Below are 22,918 nucleotides of genomic sequence, written 5' to 3'. Positions count from 1 at the left end.
TAAGAGAGACAACATCCAGCCCCGAAGGCTGACAAAGTCAGAACACAGATCTGCTGTGTGCCAGATCCCATGTTGAAACATATTCATAGTGGGAAAGGAAATAGACTCTGATGGCTAAACAAAATATAAAAATCAGGTTTGAAATTATCACATGCAGCCAGTAGAGGAGCAGCAACAAAACAAAACTAGTATTTATTACTAAGATCCACTGGCCATGGCAGTACTTCTTAAGCTATTTTCCTTCTCAGTAACAACCAGTCAGAAATCAACCTAAGGTCTTAAAAGTCACTTGTGTGCACCAATAAATATAGAGGCCAGAAGCCAAAAGCATCCAGAACACAGCAGTTCAGTTACCTACACTTCTGTCAGCACTTCCTTATCAACTGGAAATTTTTGAAACAGTGAAATGTTTGAAGAGAATGCAAATTAGACAACTTAAGCAAAGTAAGAAAAAAAATGTATCATGAGCCAGCTCCTAGATACTGAGTGACTCTCAGCAGCTGCAATGCACCAACTCTGAAGTCAACAACAAACTTTAAACCACAATCAGTGCATGTAGCAGAGTATTCAGAAGACACTTTTTGATTAGCAACGTTATTTTAACAGTTTCATATGAATCTTAGAATAGCTCAGTCTCTTAGAGCAAGCTGCAAAAGTAACACTGTAGCATGACCTTCATATACAAAAGAAGCCTATACATAATTTTAAATTATTTTGCTGCTACAGTATTATTTACTTCAGCTCTAATGTCTCTCATTTATCTAACTTTCTCCAGATATGCATTAAAAGAGAAATCTGGAAGTTGACAGAGAATATAATTTCAGCATTGATTAATCTTTCTGCACACAAGAACTGTGACAAGTCCTACATTTAAACTTTAAGGAGACTTTTAATGACTGAAGAAGCAATGAAACTTCCAAGAAGTTCACTAAAAACTTGCCAACTTAGACAAGAGAAAAAAATAAAAATCCTAGAAATAGGATATTTTAGTGGAAGGGAAAAAGCCATCACTGAATTTTCTAAAGAGGTAAGGAAATTGAAATGTGGGCAGGTTTAAATCACAGAGGAAATAAAGTAAATATCAAATGAGAAAAGCTGACTGTTGCATCCCAATGGAAATGCCTTAAATTAAAGCAGAGAGATGCAACAGTGAGAACTTACAACACTAACCTTTTGAGATCACGTCTGCATTGCAAAACTATTTACAAAGGATAACTAAACTTTCATCCTGTCTCGTCCTGTTTACATGGTTTGGAGTTAAGGGTTAGGTATTGAGACAATTCCTTCTCTAGCTGTTCTTAGAGTCTGAACAGCAGGAATCTAATGCAGTCATTTGTGAACATGAAGAGTTAGACTGGAAATTATGTTAGAACAAAAAATGTTCACAAGAACACACACAAGAACATAATAACATCACAAGATGTTATAGAATTATCAGATTAAATATGTAAGAACATAGCCATAACACTAAATATAATATCCAATGAAGTCCAGTCACAGCATTTTGCTGTTAATGGAACCTTGAAAATATGTCAAATATATCCCCATATCTTATTCATCCAATTGACACCTTGGCTGGCTGACAATTTTATACTTCTCAGTATATAGTCAGTATCTATATTTCTGATAATTGTTTAAAAAAAAGTCTTGTCAGGTGTGTACTGATGAAAATAACTACCACCTATATATGTACTCCTGCTTACAGCAGAGGTAGTGAAATGCAGCACTGCAGAACACCTCAGCTGTGCTGTCCCATAAAACTGCATCAAAGAAAGAAGAAAGAGCACCAGAAGTATTTTTTTTTATAAGAATTTGCTGATTTGTCAAAATCAAGCCATTATGTAGAGAACTGAACAATTTCAATAAAATTGCAGCAGAATTCAAAAGCAGATCTCCAGGGGAAGCAAAGAGAACCATCCTCTCAAAAGGAAGTTTCCCTGATTTTCTTGTAGCAATTTACCCCTCAGTTGGCAACTTGCTGAAGGCTAAAACATAGAAACTAGCCCAGTCCAAATCATGCAGGTGTTCCATTTTCCATCTCCTCACAGTTTATCAAGCATATCACAGAATAACTTGTCACAGTATTGCCATTAAAAATGCCCAGCCTATAATATTGCCCAAATGAAATAAGTTCTTCATTGATTTCTCACATTGTCCATCAGGTTAGATTTGAGTTATGCCACTGGAAACTCTTTTTCATACTTAAAATCATCATCCATTATTACATTTTCATTGGTTACAATGGCTAAATAACATTGGGAGTGGCATCACCATTTCACTTGGCAAATAAATGCTATTAGGGTCTTATGTACAGATTTATAATAATGGAAACATAGTTAATTATCAATATCCACAACAAAGAGATCATATCATTTTTCTATAACTTTACAATTCAATATAACTTGGCATTTTGGTCTTCCATATTGGAAACTGTGTTACTCCTGGTGTTAAATAATGCTTACTATTATCCACAAAGGTGGGTAAACTGTTCAATTTATTCAGAAGCAAGGATGACTGTCTCAAAACATAAACTGAAAGTTCTCTAACTGCCAAGATCAGTGGTGGAGATTCAAGATGTTATCTTAAGATTTTCTGAAAAACCACCAACAGGTGTGTTTGGGGACTGAGGCAAAGAAGGTGTAAATTTCATCCACCTTCTTTCTGTCCAGTGTAGGAACTTTACAGTTCAACAGTGAAAAGATGAGCATTTGGGAATTAGCAGATAGGAAAAGAAAACTTGCCAGGCACTCTAGACATCAGTTTCTGTTACCCAGAGCTGAAAAGGTTTTCTCTCATTCTTTGTTGCAGTCAAAAGAGGTAATTGCATCTCATGCTCACTAACACTGCAGTGGCTCCAGGAATAAATACATTAAATTGAAGCTCCTTTTTTTTTTTTTCCTGGCCACATGTTTGAAAGCAAAGAGTTTACAGTTACCTGTTCACGCATCCAGTGTATATTGCAGAACCCGGTCTTGTAATGAACATTACATGTACTAGGTGTTCATGCACAAGCTTTTCCATTAGAGAAAAGGAATTTTGATCACAGCCTGTTAAAAGATGAAAAATAATTGAACAGTTTTTCGAGGATGGAATTGCTAATTTGCTAATAACACCATGCATCCTTCTTATTAAATACCAAACTCATCCAGCCCTAACATAAGATCCACTGGCATAACAGCAGTAAGAATGCACAATAACATCTTAAGTAATACTGTTTTTTCCTTTTTAAACACTTAGAGACATGAAAACCAAAGCTTAGACATGGAACACATTAATCTAGAAATCTAAAGTATTTGTATCTTAAAAACAGGAAGATATAAAAAGCATAAGAAAAGAAACCTTTCGAAAAAGCTTTTCAGGCACTCGAACGGAATAAATGCTTCTGGAATTTGAGAAAAAAAGGAGTTCTCAAGGACATGTGGTAAACTATCATTTATCATTCTCACTAAATGTGTGATATAGATGTATGGTTAATAACACATTTTACTCTCAGTGGTATACAAACTGGGGTCTGAAAATAATATAGTAATTTATAAAACCAGCATATGTCCTTGTGACATGTGGGAAGAAATATCCTCTCAAAACTGCATTTTGGCTTTACTGGATATAAAAATGTGAGAAAACCACAAAAGTCTGTCAGTTATTGACAATCACAGACGAATTTATGGACTCATGCACAACTATAAGTCCTGTAAATTTCCCAAGGAATGCAATTTTACTATTTATTTATTTTTGTAAAGCTCCAATTCCTGGACAGTTTACTCTAGTAAGACATTTTGGAAATAATTTCTGCTGATGAACATTGCCATGGAAAAACCAGCATTTTTATTTATATTTTGGAACCGGTATCCTGCTCAGAATGCTAGGCAAGATAAAGGAAAATTATAATCAGATACATGGGATTTCTGTCTCAGTGAACCTACATTCATTGTGTATGACTTAACTAACAAAATTCTTCTACTCTTCTGCATAAAAGTGTGGTTTGGTGTAATAAGTACTAATACATATCTTCCTAATTTCCAGAATGATTTCTCACAAAAACTTTATAAACAATGAGAAATTATTACACCACAGATATGTACTCATTGCATTTACAGATAACTAAGTAAAGCCAAGAAAGCCTAAAGAAATTTCCTTATAATACAGAAGTTCTGTTTTCCCTGCAATGGTCTTCAACCAATAAATACAACTATATTTACTCTGTAGCATGTAAGTAGGATATAAGCACTTATGATGGTTAGGGATCCACAAAGAATCCCTCTCACCAGCATGGTAATCCAGCAGCAGCATTTACCCCTGTGGCATGAAAGCCCTACTGCATTTGAAGTAGAACTTCCGTCCTTGGAGATAGCCAAAATCCATCTGGACATAGCTGGGGGCAAACAGCTCTAGGTGGCCCTGCTGGAGCAGGCAGGTTGGACCAGTTGACTTCCAGAGGTCCCTTCCAACCTCAGCTGTTGTGATTCTGTGAAAATGGGAGCTGTAAACCCCTGTTGTAAAGCCCAGTGAAACATGCAGCTGTTATTACCAGAAGTTGATACCTTATGCTATGTGGCACTTCAAAAATAAGAACTTGGGCCATGTTCTCATTCACTAGCTGTGGCAAGGTAGTATGCCCCAACTACCTATCTACAATCCAACCTAGGATCCAGCAAACACTTGGGGGTTTGCTTACCTTCAGATACCTAAATAGTCCAGCAAAGTCAACCAGCATTTTTATATGCTTGAAATAAAATATGCCCTTTCATTTATATTAGATAAATGACTTTACATATGGATAAATGCCTCTAGAGCAAGATAGTGCTTAGGATTTATAATTTACTAGGGGTTATAACTCTCGTCAGCAGCATCTGCTTTTTGAACTCAGAACCTGTCATATTAAAATAACACAAAACAAGTGAGAAGAAATCACATTCCTACTCTGAGTTTCAAAGTCAGCACATGATCTCGCAACAGTAAATTTGTGGAAATGATTAATAATTTACTTGCCATTCATAATTTACTTGAGAATTTTTTGCCTTTTTAACTTACTAATGAAATGCCTATGAGTGGATCACAATTTTCTCACATTTATTATTCATTACAACTATTTGCTGAATAATTTCTGCAAACAGTTCCTCTTTTGTAGCTCAATCCCATTATGAATGTTTATTATTCAAAATTTAGTCTGTGAAACTAAATAAGCCATGTATTAGACTTTGTTTAGCATTTACCTGAACATTGTTCTTATAACCAGTATAAGTTCTCCAAATACCCTTTTCTCCAATATAAACTCAAATTGTATTCTTCTGTGAACACTCCTGTAAAGTTTATTTGCTAGAGCATTCATAAAAAGCAAACAGCATGAAACAATTGAATTCTAAAATCTGTACAAATATTGGGGGATACTTTTTCTTCAGGACCAACTACGCCCACCAATAAAAGGTAGCACAATCCCAGTTTTTAAGCTGTTACTCAAATGACTGAACATGAAGATCCCATTATTCTCCTCATAGTGGAAACGAGGAACACTGTAGCATCAAAAGCAGATGCCTTTTTGTTTACACATTTCTTGTACCCAGTTTTCCCAAGTATTGCAAGCATTGCTTAAAGCAATATGGCAATCGCTGCATTGCTACATCATTGCAGGGTGACTCTAAAACTGCTAGGGTTTTACTGGGAAGCAGGAGAGGAAAAGGGAAATATAAAAAATGAAAATGCACATATCACACACCTCTTCTATAGCCCCAGAAATTTCACATAACTCACCTCCAAGTGTATATAGAGATTACCCTCTCATGCCAAGAACTTAAAGCCTTTTCACTTTGTTTTTCTGGTTTTATTTTATTTCAGATTTTTGAGAGTTGGTATACGTTCGCTCATTTTTTTCAGACTTCTTTCAGTAATCATTAGGACCTAAGAAATTTTTGAGACCCTGATTTAGCAGCTGAGACTTTAAGGGAAACAACAGCTATGGAGAGATATGTAATAAATACAAGAGACATGCCATTGTTGAAAGGCAATAGCATTGCAGAGCTCCCATATGAATTTGAGAGAGGTAAAATATTTGCCCAACTGCACCCAGCTTGCCAGCAACACACATCAAATTACTGCTCAGGACTACAGCATTAAGAATCAGAACTGAAATAAGATCAAAGTGACACACAAACTCACAAAGGCCTTTCTGCAGAGGGATGAATTTTATACTGACTCACCCACCCATGTTTAATCTCATCTGAACTCAAAGGCAGTAATATTATTAATAGTAGCAATGATCTAATTCAAAATTCAATGAATACTACAATTAATAGTTCCACTGGATCCTAATGAAATCCTTCAGAATTTGACTCTTTGGGAAACAACTCTAGAAAATAGTACAACTGAAAAATAAATTTTAAAAATTTTTCTCCATTTCCTCTTGTGGATACTAAGATAGCCATATCTTCCTTTCCAAGAAAGATGTCATATTTTCTTGTAGAATTGCTGCTTACATTCTCTTACCAGTGTGCTTTGATCTTTACGCTAGTGATACTCGTTTACAAAATGGGAATGATGCAGTGGGAAGAGTGGTTTAGAATAAAAAAGCATTTGAAGCTCAATACTGATTCAGAATAATAGAAAAACACAGTAATTAGGATATATTTTAATCAGAAAAAATATCAGGAGGGAGGGGTTGGATTTTTTTTCTCTTGCCAAAAACTTGAGAGATTTTTGTATTAATTTTACGCATTTTACATATTCTCTAGCCATTATCTCTCCCTTGATAATATGGATAATTATTCTAGGACCATCACTCCTGACAAGTCTCTGAAAGGTTAATACTTTTTTCCAACTGGAAATCTGTGCACTGGTTACATTTATTATCTCTTCAGAGGTATATTGCATGTAGACAATTGAGAGTCTTTTTCCTTCCTTGTTAGATGAGATTTTCCCTTCCTTTTTAGGAGATGAGATTTTCTCTTTTTTATGCGCTGTCTTGGATGAATCCACAGACAATATCACACGTAACACTCCCACATGGAAGTGTAATACATTTCACGTCACTGGGCTAGCCCCAGTTAAGAAACTACATGCTGCCAGCTATATTATAAACAATTCCAAGCATTTTGCTGCATTTCCTGAAAATTCAAAATTTTTACAGCCTCATCAAGGAATCTTCTTGTTTAACACAGGGTTTTTTAACTGAACTTTGGTGTTAGTTCCCAAGACATAGCAAGGTGCAACAGCTAGAACTCCACAGTGAATTCACTCTAGATTATGGCATCATTGGGTTTAATGTTCATACCATAGTTTTTAAGACACTGGGAATGCTAATGAATCCTGAAATGAATTTCTGAGATGCTATAAAGAGGGACATTACTTTCACTATTTAAGCAAGAAAAAGCTTTAATGAGTGCCTGTGTAAGATTAAGAAAAAAATTAAAGTACTTTAATATGCTTACCCTTTAAACTAAAATAAAAATAACCATAATGGACTTCTAGCACAAATATAGCTGTTTGGTCACAGAATGTCAGAATTTGCATCTCCTTTTCAAATACATTATACACTACGGGTACCTGACAGCCTGTTAGCTTAGCTGCCTTCAGGAGCATTTGCTGGCCACTCCCTGTCATCAGGCAGTGGAGATAAAGTACTAAAAACTGAATGCATACCCCATGATTCTTTGTTCCTATTTACAGTTCCCTTTAGAAATATAGGAGTTAGGTGTGAAAACTGCTACTTTTGAAATAAGTTCTAGTAGTCCACTGAATTAAACCTCCTTGAGGTGTGTTTTTCTCTGTGTTGCCAGGATAGGTTCATCAGGACAATCTAAATCTGTCAGCAGTTCTTCAAAAACCTTTTAGTAAGCCTGCAATAGCACTGCCACAGAGATGTAGATAAGTGACACTGATTATAGAAAGAAAATTCTACCAAGCTCACTTCTAATTGCTGGCAAAGAATACACACAGAATTCAGGTGCATGCTTCACTGGAAGAAAGAAAAATTGTATTGTATTATGAATCTCGGACAATTTGGGACTTTAATCTTACAAGACAGAATTACTTTTCCTTGGGTTGTCAAAATACAGAATAATTTTGCAACCAGTTATATGTTTTCAATTTTGCAGTCTTCTTTCCTGAACATTAAAGCAAGCTTCCATGAAGTTAACAAAAATTAATAATATCTAACTGGCTGACACTGCTCCAGATCTATAATTGTGTGTCACCTTGCAACACTACTTTGTCTGAATTATTTCTTTTTCCTTTCAGCTATCTACTGAATAATTCCAAACATAATGATGAAGGATTACTTCTTGACAAATATTTCTTATTAAAATATTGTACAGAAAATAAAAATTCTTATTCAGATGTAGAAAACATTTACTGAAAGATATTTAATATTAATTTAGAACATTCTTACTGACAGCTGCTCAGCAGGACAAACTCATTTCATTAGAGTCTTGAGGCAGTTTCATGGAAGTTGTTACTGAGAAAGAGTAATTACAGTTCTCCCTCTTTTTCACCTTCAGTTATGAGTATATCTAAAAGTGCAAGAAGGCTTACTTTTTATTTTTTTAGTCTACATATATAGAGAGGGTGTTGAAACCAGAGGAACTTTAAGGTCCCTTTCAACCCAAACCATTCTATGATTTAGGAAGGGTATGGTTATATTCATATAAAAACTGACTAAGATTTGAATAAATTTTGAATGATAGACTGAAAGACAATGTTAGTAAAATAGTTGCTTCAGAGTGCAGTTTGATTTGCCTTTTTTTTTTTCATTTAGTTTTAGTAAACTACAGAATCCAACTCTGCTATTTAAAAAATAAGGGAAAACTGTTCATTCTGCCTAACACGTGCAGTTTCTCCAATGTCTACTTCCTACTGATATTTAATGTGTAGAACAACCTTTGTACTTATTTAATATATTCCATTTTTCTGGTGCCCTAGAGATGCATGAATCAGGCCTAGAAGATTGCAAAGGCCATATAAGATACAAATGAACAAAACAAATTAGCCACTCGTCTTCCCCAAAAGAATTATTTATTTTCTAATAAAAAGATAACTTTGAAGTATTTCCACTGTGCCCACCTATTAATATCAAAATGCCACGTTCTAAGGAGATAGTGCTCAATTTACTCGCAGAGTATTGAATATTGTGTTCATGACCATGGTCATGCCTCCCTGTGGTACTACAGTTCGTAATGAAGTGTAGGGTGCAGCCTTATTCCTGAGTCTTGTGGGACACCTTCAAAGATGAATTAGATGTACATTATCAAAACCACACACGAAACTAATTTTCTCACTTTCATCTCATGGATCAGATTTCTTTTCAGCTGGATCACAATTGACTACATATCAATATCATCCCAGTGACAGTGGGGATTCTCCATTCTGTCCTTGACACTCATTTTCCTGGAGCTTAATTTAGGTTAATGTCATATCTTGTGTATCTGGTTTCATGTCCCTTAATGTACATTTGGAAATGGACAGTCCCTACACTGTTCTGTTGGAAAAAAAACCCGACAGCAGCAGCATTCTACCTGGGAATTTATTCAACGTCTGATCTCCATCCTTTTCCTTTCTATACATAAAAGGTGAGCAAGATAACTCAGTTTTGCTGCCATGAACGCAGATTCCATCTAAGTGGGTTTGGATAAGACAACATGTTAATCCTGACCTGAACTGACAGTCTTTGTAACTAACTGCACAAACAGACAGGATTTAGGATGTTAATTAGGTGTCATACTGCAATGCTTAACTCCTAATTCCACAATCAATGGACTTCAGTGAAAAGCTGGCTTAAGAGGTTCCCACTTTTCCTTTGAAGCAGTGTAACCGTTTGTGAAATTCTGCTTTAAACCATGTCATGAGCTGATCCAGGTTAAAAATAACCCTCCAGAAATACTGTTTTCCCAAATTAGTACGCCTATGCCAGCATATATTTCAACCAATATGGATGGGAGCTGTCTTTTAGTACATTAAGGCAGGATCACGTGGTCATGGGTGATTAAACCAGCCTCAGCACCAGAGGCCCTATGTCCTGACTTTTAGTCCCAGAGCAGGGGCTTGCCCACCTTACCACTTTGTAAGAGAAGCTTTTGGCTCCATATTTTCAAAAGCAGGCTGCTCACATAAGAATGGGGGGGGGGGGGGGGAAGGTCAACTTCCAGCTTCTATCATCAAATCACATTTTTAGTAAACTGTTGAAGATATTGCCAGAGAAGAATTCTGGAATATGTCATTGGGTCATTCCAGTGTATCTCAGTGTGGACCTGAAATACTGATATAAAATTAAAACAAACAATGGCAAGGGCTGCATCACACAGATCCTAAGCGTGTGCGTTTTGCAAGTGACTGGGGTAAAAATGGCAATGGGGGGTTTAAGCTAAACTGAAAACCAAAGTTTGTTCTTGAAAGACTTCTATATTACTTAAATAAGATTACTTTTTCTATGGGCATAAGAGGGAAGATAAAACATAACATATGTCTTGCTAACTCCTACTTATCTGTCAAATATCAAGCATCAGCATTTTTTTAATTTAAAAAGAAAAATCTTGTCACTGCAGTGCACAGAAAAGATGAGGTTTGGAGGATGAAAGCCAGCTGTGTAGAGAATGGCCTTGATGTTTGTAATCCCACTTTCCTTTGCTATAGAAATGAAAGGAGGCCTGGTTCTTATGCTTAAGAAATTAGAGCGGAGAACTGAATTTCCTTCTTAGTTCTGCCACTGATTCCTGCATGAACTGAGGCATATTGCTTCAGTCAAAACTGCTGTGCATTCTGAGCACTCAGTGTGACACACAAAGGCTTCGATTTGCAGAAGTTTTAAGAATTCATAGGTACAAGTGAAGTGAATTGACTTGCCAGTTTTAAAAACTACAACTCTAGACAAATATTAAAAATTGTGTTCTTTGAGAAATACGGTAACAATTATTTCGCATTAGTCATCCAAACTGCTTTTGAGGATATATTACTGTGCCATAGTACCCCATTGTAAAACAGAAATAATAACGAACACTCATTTCACAGGAGTATTATAAAATGGAGACAGTAATGTTTGTAGTTTCAGTGGAGCCCATCACTCTTTGAGGAAATCAATCGTGTCATATTCAGAGAAATATTTGAATGCTGCAGTGGGCCAGGGGGCCACAAACTGAATGAAGTGCATTTATAAATGCCGTTTGTAAACTGCCTAATAAATGAGTACTATCCATCTTGTGACCTGAATGAGGCAGGCAGGGAAAGAGTTGGAGAAGAATAGTGTGCTCTCACATAATTGAAGTCTGCATCATAATACAAACCCACATTTTAGCCCAAATATTTTAAAAGTTTGGTTAAGCTCCTAGCAACAGAATGAAAACTCTTACAATGATAATGAGAAGTTCTGGGAAGTGTAAATATAGCCTTGTTTCCTGTCTCACATCTAACATACACTTATTACAAAAATTCTTATAAAACTAATTATACACTTTTGTAAACTAACACAAGAACAGTTTGGAATAGCATTCCAACAGTGGAAGATAAAATCTGTCAAAAGGCTTTGTTTTATGTTTTAAGAACTTTAAGAAGAAATTCTCATTGAATGAGAGCTTCTTAGTTATTTTTATGCAAGACAAGAATTAGGAATGAAAAAAATCTTATATGGATAAGATCAGTTCATGAATTGAGTCTAGTTATAACCACTCAGATTATGATCTCAGAGTTGATGTCATTTAATTAGTATTTAAGTGCATGTACTATAGCTACATTTGATTACATTCCCGGATTCCTATCTGTTATCTGACAGATGATTGCTACTATTTGGCATTCAAACAGCTTCTGAAAAATAGGAAGTGAAAAACCTAATATGAATAACAATTAGTGCTCCAACATGCTGTTACACATAACAAGTCTACAATAAATGCTAGATCTCACACACACAAAAAACTTATTCACCAAAGTACTAAAGTATTAAAGCAAAAGAAGGTCCTAAACTAAGGTTTTATCTTCTTTCTTGAGTGGTGGGTTTTATTTTCTCTTTGTTTAGATTATGATCTCACATTTCAATTCTACGCATTACAAGCTTGTGTGGTAGTGCCCCTGAGATCTTAATATCACAGATAAATCTGAAATCAGAACCTTCAGATATACATTTCTAAGGATAAACCTGAGCACTGCAACCATGCTGATACTATACAATATACTGTATGCTGTCAGGCTTTGCAATACATTATGTTATTGCCTGCATTGGTAAAATTGAAGAAAGCCGTTAATTCAGCTGATATCGAAGACAGGGACAGTAATGTTTGCAATTAAAAAGTGGTATTGCAGTTGAGTTATTCTTCCCTCCAATTTAACACACGTACATTTTTTCGTATTTTAAGGAACTCTCTCCCCAGTTCCTCCAGTTCATTTTGTCCACACAGGGACCAGGCTCAGGGGGAAAGTATGAATAATGCATAGTAGAGCCTGCTAAATTTATTTGCATTTAAAATTGTGCTTTAAGATAAGTTTCCAAGTACCTTCAAGATAGTTTGTTAAGTAAAATAATAACTGAACCACTAAAAAGAAAGGCCAATATTCACAGAGATACGCTGATATAATGGGTCATGCTCCTGTGCCTCATAGGAATATCACAGAAATATCTTCAAAAGCAACATCCTTATCTGTCCTACTGCCCCTGCTCTCTCCATTTGTGCCACTACAGTGTTCAGTATGTGTATTAAAACTGACCAGCAGCTGCTATCTAACAGAACCTCTAAATACTGAGTCGTTCTTTTCATTCCCTTAGCAGGGAAAGTAATTTTGGTGTCTCCTCTATTTGTGCTGATGGTTTTCACAAAGTGTCTGTGGGATCTTTAGGAAATCTATGATTCTTTCAAATTTGTCTGAATTTAGTAGGGAAAAAAATGGTTAGGTATTTTTTAAGCATGCGATTAAGAGTTAAAAAGAGACAGATAATGTGACTGCATAAGACTCATTTCTTTCAAAGGGTAGATATAAATTGAAGGTTGAATTCTGCTGTTGTCCATAATCATTGGGAAGCTGTTTGAGGAAAAACTAAGGAATCAGTTCAGTAAGCAACAAAAGCAATTGTGTTGGAGTAAGTCAGAGGTACAGGTTTTCAATAGAAAGAAAGAGTTTGCTAGGGAAGAATCTTATATTTTCAAACTTATTAAAATGAATTATAAACGATCCTAATGTACACATTGGCAAGGGTCCTTCTGCTGACTGGCACTTCTTAGTTTTAAAACCACCAGCTGCTATACCTGTAGTTTCAAAATCAAGTGTAAAAAGGTGGCAAATGTACGTGACTATGAAAGCCATATACCAAAATTGTATGTTCCAGGCAGATTTCAGCTTTTTAACAGGACTAAGATTACTGCTGCACACATGGAATAATGTGAAAAAGTATTTAAAGTATTCAGAAGGTGGGAAGACCAAACCAAGGTGGACAATTAGTTCAGTTCATGGACTTAAATAACCAAAAGCTCCCTTCTTCACCTGCAACATTCATGCTAAAATCACAGCAAAGCTCAATAATATGAAAATCTTGATTTAGCCTATGCACACAAAGACCTTTTATTTTCATCTATCTAAATGCTTCCCTTTGTTGACAGGATTATACTCCCGTGCATTAGAAGTGAACACCAGATTAGACTGAGCTGCTTTTTTACTTAGGACATTTCTCTGTTTAGGGCTTCTGCCAGAATTTTGTTTCTTAATTTACTTATTCATTGATTATTTTGTTATTCTACCAACAGAAAAGCAGTGAGCAGTGCAGTTTGATTAAAAGCCCCATGTCATTTCATTGGTTCTTTGAACAGATCACAGCTACAGCATCCATCAGTGATATTGCTGTAAGACAAAATTCCATAGGATTTTCCCTAACATCTGGAAAAGGAAATAAAAAAGGACAAATACACAAGAACCAGACTCATACCCCTAAAGGTCTGACTGTTACCACTTGAGGGCGTGTTGATTTACCTCACTGTTGAGAATTTGTTTGTTTTCTTTTTCTCCATCCTCTCACATATGACATCATCTATTTTTAATGTTGACGTTTACATTTTAAAACAACCCAGAGACTCAGCTTCACTTATATATCTTGCTACACAAGAATAAAATTTAAATTGAAATACCTCAACTATTTCTGCTGACACCCAAGTTATCTACTCCTTTCCGTTATTTCTCCATAACTCTTTACTTGGATTTATAAATCCTGGCACTTCTTTACTGTAACAGACTGTATTATCTCCATAATTTGTGATTCTGTTAAAAATCTCACAATATTTTACAAGGTATTTTTCTTAGGTTTTCAGATCCTTCAACCAAAAGTGTTTACAAGAAGTCTTAATGTCTTTTGGTTGTAAATTAGAACTGAACTTTTTGGTGTTACAGGGCTTACAGGTTATTTTTTAAGGCCAAAATACCTAAAGTTATATAAAACCTGAATGCATAAACAGCATTAACAGGGATTGACAGACCACTTTATGACAATAACCTGAAGTAAGTGTTAAGTTTAGGTTCATACAGAAATTGTCATCAAAGTCTCTGCTCAACTTCCCGTTTTGTTTAATACATGAGAGATCTATTAAAGATGATTCTAAGTAAAGAACTGGACAGATCATGGAATGCTACAGCTTGAGAAATATGAGTACTGCCTGTAAAGAAGATAAGTGAGCAAAACCCAGAGAGGGATTGCACTGCAAGTGGGTGCTCTAGGAGTAAGAGCAGGACTAAACAGCAGGGATAATAAGCAAGCCACAAGGACAAGGTACAGTAATATACCATAGGAGTAAAAACAAAAGCAACCTGTTGAGTGTCCTAGACCAATTAGTGCAATTTGCTCCCATGGCTGATGGGCCGGCAGCTGTCAGTCAGGTTAAGACACCAGTCTTCAACCCTGGTAGACCAGTTACACCCAGGTGACTGGCTGTAGTTGAATCCTGAAAAAAGACTGCATGAATGTCCATCTGAATCTTGGAAATACAGTACAATGCACAAATATAACATGGACTCTTAAAATGTATTAGATATTGCTATGTAGTAAGCAGCTTGATAAGATCATTGAGAGCTTTGAATTGGCAATGATCTCAGCCCATTGTTGTTATCTGGTTTTTTAGCCTCATCTTGATTTCAGAGACAGATTTTAGGGAGATCCACAACTTTCCCCCAGATGTAGACATATTGCTTGAAAGAAGTACTTTATATGTGTGAAAGCAAATGTATGTGGATGTAGACAGTTCATTTTATATGCCATAGCAGAAAAATTGTCTGTAATGTCTGTGTGAACCCATCAGCACAGAGGTAGAAGAGGTATAACACTTCATCTGCAGCTGAAAATTCTGTCAATTGACAGAAGAGGAGAAGAGGGACATGGGAAATACAGATGGATAATGGATATAGGGACAGAAGTTAAATAGCAAGTATATCAGAAAAAAAAAGGTATGAAATACATTTGATACAGGTGATAGATGTCAGCTTATTGCTTTTTATTTATAGACCTGCCTAGATGTGTATAGTGTGTTGTCATACAAAAATTAAATTGATGTAGATAGCTCAAAGAGTAGAGAATCAGAATTGGTATGAAGAGAGTATCAGAATGAACTAAAACGATGTCTTCTCAAAGACCAGCCTTTTCTACAAACCACAGAAAAGGTACAACACAAACAGAACTTCTTGTGAAGTGCAAAAGAAGCACCAGTTAATTTCTGCTCCCAAAATACACTGTAAAGGTATCAGAAATGTTGTCCCAGAATACAACTTTTATATTTGCTCACACTTAATTGTTCTGAGTGATGCAAGAATATTTTATTTACTTCATTAATATTTGAATTCTAGAAGGGAATTGAATGTTGTAAGGATTCAAAGATTCAAGAGTGATTGAAGGGACTGATTGAGAGATAAATCTAGAATAATGCATATCTAACAGAGTTTCTCACATTCAGACCCAAAAATGGGAGTGCATTGTAATAGTTATGACTACCCAAAAGCAAGTGCTATTTGGGTTGCCACCACCTATGATCTATTATAGAAAGGAATCAATCCTGTGAAGATTGAAGTAACAGAATGAATCTGATAATTTTCTGTGAAGTTAATTATAGCACCATTACTTGTTTACTTTGTTTTTCTGTAAAATGAGCACAAGGCTTGTGTGAGTGTAATGGATACATCTATTGTGCTATATGTAGAAATTCTTTTTCATATTGTATAAACTACTGTAGCAATGCTTTGAAGTTAACGAGCCTTCTCAGTTCATTACAGATAAAAATACCAAGTTTTCACCTTCAATATGAAATGAATGAACTATTAGCAGTGTAAACAACTTCTGAATTTAATTTCTGGTACCACAGAAGCAGCAACAGCAATTTCTTTTTATACATTTGAGATGTATAAAGACAGGCAGTAAACATTAACTCTTAAAAAACTCCCAGAACTGTTTTTAATTACTTTGTAAATTTTTTTAATTGAAGACTTAAGACAGTAACACAGCTATTAACAGAGACTATTTTTACTCCCAGCACTGTGAAGCAGTAGTGATTTATTTGTACTTGATAGGAGGATGCGTGTTATTTACAATTCTAAGTGATTCTGAATTTTGAAAGTCTCTGATTCAATTTCACAAAGCAGCAAAATGTTTTAGATTGGATGCACAAGAGAATATGAACTTGTTGTAAAACAGACAACTTGAGAATATTTCTAATGGGAACAGTTTCAACGGATAGAAAGAATAAAATATATTTTCCTAAAAGACAAGGAGATAATTTTACCTCTTTTTCCTCTCATATAATCATAAAGGAAAAGAAAAATACTTTAAGATTATGAAGTCCAACCATTAACCTAAACTGCCAAGTCCACCACTAAACCTTGTCCTTAAGTACCATGTCTACACATCTTTTAAAAACCTCCATGGATGGTGACTCAACCACTTCATTGGGCAGCCTGTTCCAGTGCTGGATAACCCTTTCCATGAAGAAATCTTTCCTAATATCCAACCTAAACTTCCCCTGGCACAACTTGAGGCTATTTCTTCTTTCAAACAGCACTGATTAAATGCAAATTCTGATACTCTGCACAACACACCTTCCACATAACAAAAAAAGTATCAAACACTTCCCATTTGCTGTTGTCTTTTAACATAAAAATTTATGAAATGTCTCTGAGAATAGCTCACTAGGTCACATTTACATGGAAAACTCAGTCTGCCTGGGCTAAGTAGGACTGAATTAATGAACATACTGTTGCTTCACAAACTAAATGTCACTAAATGATAATCTGCAAATGCAGAAGCAGAGACTGGGAGATGCACTGGCTGCAGCCACTGATGGCTCCCTCCACTGCAGTCTCAAGAAGCTAATCTTGCTCAGTTCAGAGGGCTTTATCCATGTTCCTGGGAATGACTCAGGACATGAGGAACAAGATAGCATGTGTCCACATTTAGGGTTTTATTTCTACTCTGTCCTGATTTCCTTCCCAGAAATGCTGTGCTTCTAAAAGGCATAGTGTGACACCCTAAGACACTTGTATCTTCTCTGCACAGACAGACACAGTCTGGGTGACAGCAAAGCAAAAGCTTCCTTAGGGCATACACTAGGATTACCAACAAGGGAGGACTACTTCTGGATTAAAGCTTTGGCCCACTGTCATCTATGGCAAAACTCCCACTGAAGTCAGAGCAGCCCAGATTTCATGTGTGTTGCAGCAATTTTGACTCCCTGCCTGTTCTGCCTTGGGACTTCCAGCCAGCACAATAAGAGTCTTAATGGTGCCAGAAGCTTTTGTGTTATAAACTGCAGCAAAAGTCCTAAAGCCCTTCATATAAACCAAATACTCATCAGCTATTTAAGAAAAACTGTAGGGGATTCAAACCTGCATCCACAAGAATAATGTTTCAAATTGGCACACCACGCTAAAACAAACCTTATCCTGTTTAAGTGCTTCCTTTTTTTCTTTTATAAAAGTGCTACAGCAGAGAATTCATGTTTTGATTGACCACAGAGCAGGCAGCAAGCTAAGTTATATACTCAATACAAATCTCATGCAATAATGATGAAATAAGTGTAAAATGGTTGTAACAAAAGCAGACACTTTATAAAGTAATGTCTCCTCTAAATGTCGTATGTGTAGGCAAAATAGAGAAACTGGAAATGCATTAAAAAAAGATGAAATTGTAGATCAGACTGGCCAAAAGTTTTAATGAGACTGTAAAATATTTTTATAAGTCTCTGTTTAAAATATATGCGGCCTTTGTCACAGTGCATAAAACAGATAGAAACTTAGCAAGTGTCAGGAACATAATTAGAAGTCAAACTGGCATGGAATTACAGTGCTCAACAAACACAAGAAGCCAGTTCTGAGTCCCTGACCTGTGATAAGTTCTGCTGACTTCAGCACAAAGCAAAAATAACTCAAATAATTGTAGGGTGCAGGACTAAACCTAAGTCATTATTTATTCTAAATACAGTAGAGCTCCAGTTTATGAGGGTGGCATGAACTTTGCAATGAACAGCTATTTAAAAAAGAGATCAAAATTCTGCTGCTGCTAACTGAAGAAGCAACCACTTCATCTCAGGCAGCATACAGATGCCTCACAATCTACAGCAGTCATGACAAAAGAAATGGATATTTATAGTTGCATGTATTAGTCTTACATTGCCATATACAGACAAACACGTACCCAATATGCTATTAGATTAGTTTAGAATAACTTACGATGTTGGGTTTTTTCCCTGAATCCATAATTTAACATAAATGTTTCAGAAAGGTTTTAAATTTAGAATTGGGTGTATTTAGAATTCCATTCAGCTTTTCAAGGAAAAAATTTGCGTAAAAGGGCTTCAATTCAAGATCTTCTAGGAATAAAATTTCTCCTGAAATACATGATATTTCCAAATGGAAATGCCACCAGAATAAACCAAAACTTGAGATTCAATTCTAGGTTTACAGAACCAGTTACGGAAAGTAAGAACATCACCACAGTTAATTCTAAAAAGTATAAGTTTAGGCACAGCCAGTGGCTTCTAGTTCTTCATCAATAGTTCATCAGTCATTAGCTTGAAGTACAGTAATTATGATAGTAGTCATAACTGTTTTCTGTTTGCTTAAAAATGTTAGTGCTGAAGCTTACTGAACTACTCTGCTTGATTAAATGCATGGCAAAAATCAAGCATTGGCCTACTTTCCAATGCAAGGGCATAAAATGGCGTATGATCCTGCACCTTTCCTTTTGGATGGAGTCAAAGGAATAGGGTCATACAAACAAGGTCATCTGTGAAAGTCAGCTGGTATAAAACCAGTCATACACCAGACATCATCCTTTGCAGAAATAAACTCTAGCGAGCTGGATGTCTGATGGGAAAAAAGGGATGTGGAAAATGAATGTGACTTAAACATGATCTTCATCGTTGTGATGAGTTATTTAGTTATACATCCCTCTCCTATAGCTAAGTAGGAGGATATATCATGATAGCCATTCTGCAGAACATTCATCATCAGAATATCCAGTATTTTGTACTTGTAAGAGATTTTATAGAGAGAGAAATTTTAAAAGGAAAAACAACATAACCTATTATACTGCTAATATGGTTGTCAAGAGGGAGAAGAAAGTATTGTCAGAAATTCAGAACTGGATGTTTTAAAAATTATCTCGTTCACAGGTGATCCTATAATAACCATATACAGACAAGAAGGTGCTTTGATTCTTGTTTCTACCACTCAAAATTATTAACACTTGAATGTTAGAGCTAAATATCAAAAAAAGTATCCTCAGACTCCCTCCCCATCCTATTTCTTCTTCAATGTTCTTGAAATCATTTTGGATACTGCACCCACTTTTCCCTCTTCACCCAAAACACTTGCCATTCCATGTTTCCTGATTAATCACTGCAATTTTTATGTGACTATTTAGTGAGAAATTAAAAAAAAAAAAAAAAAAACTGAACAAAAAAAAGGTGTGGAGGATTACAGAATCAGTCTGGAACAAAAGATGTCAGACAGGTGTTATCTTCAGAAAACCTTTCTCTTTTTAGTCTCAGTCCTTTTACACTTGCACTGTCTCTGATTTTTGGAGATTTTTTTTGCTTTGTGCTCCTTTGTTTTTTGCTATGCTATATATAATAATCACTGTTCTCTCTACAGTCTAAGTTTCTTTATATCTTAATTTACAATTTTCTTCATCATATTCTTGTTTATCTGTGTTTATTTTTCATTGCATGTCCAAACCACCTCCTCTCAGCTTGTCTCTGCGTTCAGTCAAGCCCATGCCAAGTGATCTAAATTGGCTTTAGCTGCGGCTTGAAAATTTTAAAACTTGCCTCAAGCCTTTATGCCTCCATCTTTCCCTTCACACAGAAGAGGTTGCAATTCCAATAATTTCAACAAGAAGAACCAGTGTCAGGAGAAAAAGTGCTTGCCAGGGGCCTTTTTATTTTTTAAAGTATTTTGGAATAAGTAAGTAAGAGTAGTAAGCAAGAATCCCAAAGATACAACAGAAATAGTATTAACAACCACCAAATACATTGATATTTAAGTTTCATTTTTAATCTACTACTTAACAGTGAGACAGCAAAGCAGAACCAGACTGAAGTAATTTATTTGAAAGGTTTTTCATTATCTGAAAATTTGATACTGACAGTTTAAGTGTAAGATTCTAATTTTATATACAGAACGGAATCTGCTGTTTGGTTGAACTTACTAACTAGTCCATTAGACTAATTCATATATATTGCATATACATGGAGAACAGAATTCATTTGTTTCAACTGGCAGATTAGATGATGCTCAACTCATTTGTAAATGATCGGATGTCTGACAAAAATACAGGAAGAAACAACTCTTTGGTAAGAGTAATTTCCTATATGGGAATCTTGCTGGACACTCAGCTCTTGACAGATGCTTCAAAAGCAGCAAATACACTGGGCATTTATTCCCATTTGTACTTTTAAGAAGATCGTGACCTTTCTTTTGACATGTATGCCCCACAGCTCTTTCACAGTCATCTTACGTTACCCTAATAAGCTACTGCCTATGGACTCCTGTTCTAAGAACAGTATAACCAGACCCACAGGGATGATAGCTCAAGGAAACACTTAAACTAGCGTACCAGCTTTTGCAGTGGGTAAAAACAAGACCAAGCACTTGAGCTTTGGCCACTTTAGAGAGTTTTTCCTCTTTGCTGCAACTTAGATTAGCCTTCGTCCTTGAGTAACCATCCTTCAGCGTGTAACAGCTGAGGACTGCCAGAATATCTTTAACCAAGAGCCCTCTTCTCTGCAGTGCACACACATAATTTGTCTCTACACACTGGGCAAGAAGCCCCAAATTTAGTCATCAGCAAGAGTGTCATACAAGATTGCTGTCTTTTCTAAAAGCATTCCTCCAAGGAATTAAAAACGATCAGACAGTTTGAGAAAGGGCAATCTCAGCCTGCGCTGAATACAAATCAAATATATAAATGAAATTGCACATCACTTAAACTTACTGCTGAGAAGTATTGACAGCAGCATGGCCTTTTCCCTTTCCCTGGACTCTTCGAGTCTAACTTATACAGTTAGACTGCTCTTCCCTACTAGTATCCAAAATGCTCCTGACACTACATGCTACAAGATTTCAATGGGTTGAAGAGTCATCTATTAGGGCAGACTTATTAGTGACTATCACATTTAATAGGGTTTTAAGAGTCACTACTTTGTGTGTTGCAAGGTTGTTTATTTTCCAAAGAATTATAGCAGCAAATAGTAAATTCCAATCTCAGTTTAATTTCTAAATCAATTCTATGCTTTTAAAATTATTAAGTTATAATTACTTTCCATTACTTTAATTACTTTAAACTATAAAAATCAGAAATAGTTTCTCACTCTTTTGTCCTTGGTCAAGATTTTAAATGGTCTCTTTCAGATCAATGGCTTAAGAATGCTGTGTAGTTTACAGTTTATCTCCTACCTGCTTAAAGGAAATACTTCACATTTCTTTTATTCCAAACTCAGACTGGAAAAGGAGTGATTGGTGGGGGAGCAGAAGCAGCTCCTGTGGGCAGACAGAATTTTGTAGGAAGCCCCAGTGAAAACAAATAATGACAACTGTGTTTATGTTTCTACAACTCAAAAATTGTGATTAAAAACTAGTATATTTGCATCTGCATAAATAGAGCCATTCTGCAAATGGATTCAGACTGCCAATATTTCCCAGCTGAAGGAAACTGATCAATGACATCTCTTCCGCTTCAGTTATGAAACCAAGGCAAACCATTTCGCTTCCTATTTATCCCATCACACCCCTCCTTAACTATTTGCCTGATTTATAGGCTACATCCCCATCCAACAGAGATTTCCTTAAAGGTAGGAGGAGAAGATGATGCATTTTGAACAGGATTTGTTGATGGCTGAAGACTGTAACCCAGCCTCTAGCACTGACAATAGCCACCACTACAATGCTCACCTTGAATGAGACAGTATTGGGGAGGTAATCTCCAAACACCTAACAAAGGTAAAAACTTGTGTTTGCCACATTGTGCTCTAAATTGCATTTAATACATTGAGAGGTAAAGTCTATCCAATCTTTTTACATATGACAACATAACACCATATTTGATTTATTACAAAAGTAGTCAGTCTAACCTCTACATTTTTTTTAATTAGAAAACTATTCAGAAAAAAAAGAAAATCAAGAAAACTGGATTTTTAATTCAAACTATTCATAGAAAAATTTAAAAGAAACTGTGATAAAATCTAACAAAAAAAATCAATCCCAAGGTACTCAAGTTACAGACCTTTTCATACTTTTGCCTTTGCTGCACCAAAACACAGTGGCAATTCATGCAGTACCTCTAGGCATAAAATTTCCTGGTATAAATTCAATAAGAGAGCAATTACGCATTCTGACCTGTGTTTCTTGATTTCTCAAATATTCTTAATACAAGGCTGATTTCTATTTGCATTCTATAATTTTGCGAGTCCACTAATTGCAAGACATTCTA

At 35.7% G+C, this 22,918-nt stretch overlaps 1 protein-coding gene across 4 annotated transcripts in view; it reads left to right on the top strand.

Moving 5' to 3' along the window:
* B3GALT1 (beta-1,3-galactosyltransferase 1) overlaps window positions 1-22,918 on the top strand; it is a 188,414-nt gene that overhangs the window by 109,190 nt on the left and 56,306 nt on the right. Inside the window, exons 1-2 of one of the 4 annotated variants that reach the window (XM_027636926.1) lie at window positions 11,904-11,910; window positions 15,381-15,390. The exons of the other annotated variants lie outside the window; for them this stretch is intronic. The gene's annotated coding sequence lies outside the window, so the exon portion shown is untranslated. Of the gene's footprint in view, window positions 1-11,903; window positions 11,911-15,380; window positions 15,391-22,918 lie in introns of those variants that run through there. 4 annotated transcript variants of the gene reach the window in all.

The sequence above is a fragment of the Corapipo altera genome, unplaced genomic scaffold, assembly GCF_003945725.1.
Source record: "Corapipo altera isolate COAL_440 unplaced genomic scaffold, ASM394572v1 45, whole genome shotgun sequence".
Classification (NCBI taxonomy): domain Eukaryota; kingdom Metazoa; phylum Chordata; class Aves; order Passeriformes; family Pipridae; genus Corapipo; species Corapipo altera.
Note: the sequence above shows the minus strand (reverse complement) of the source record. Positions and strands in the feature narration are given on the sequence as shown.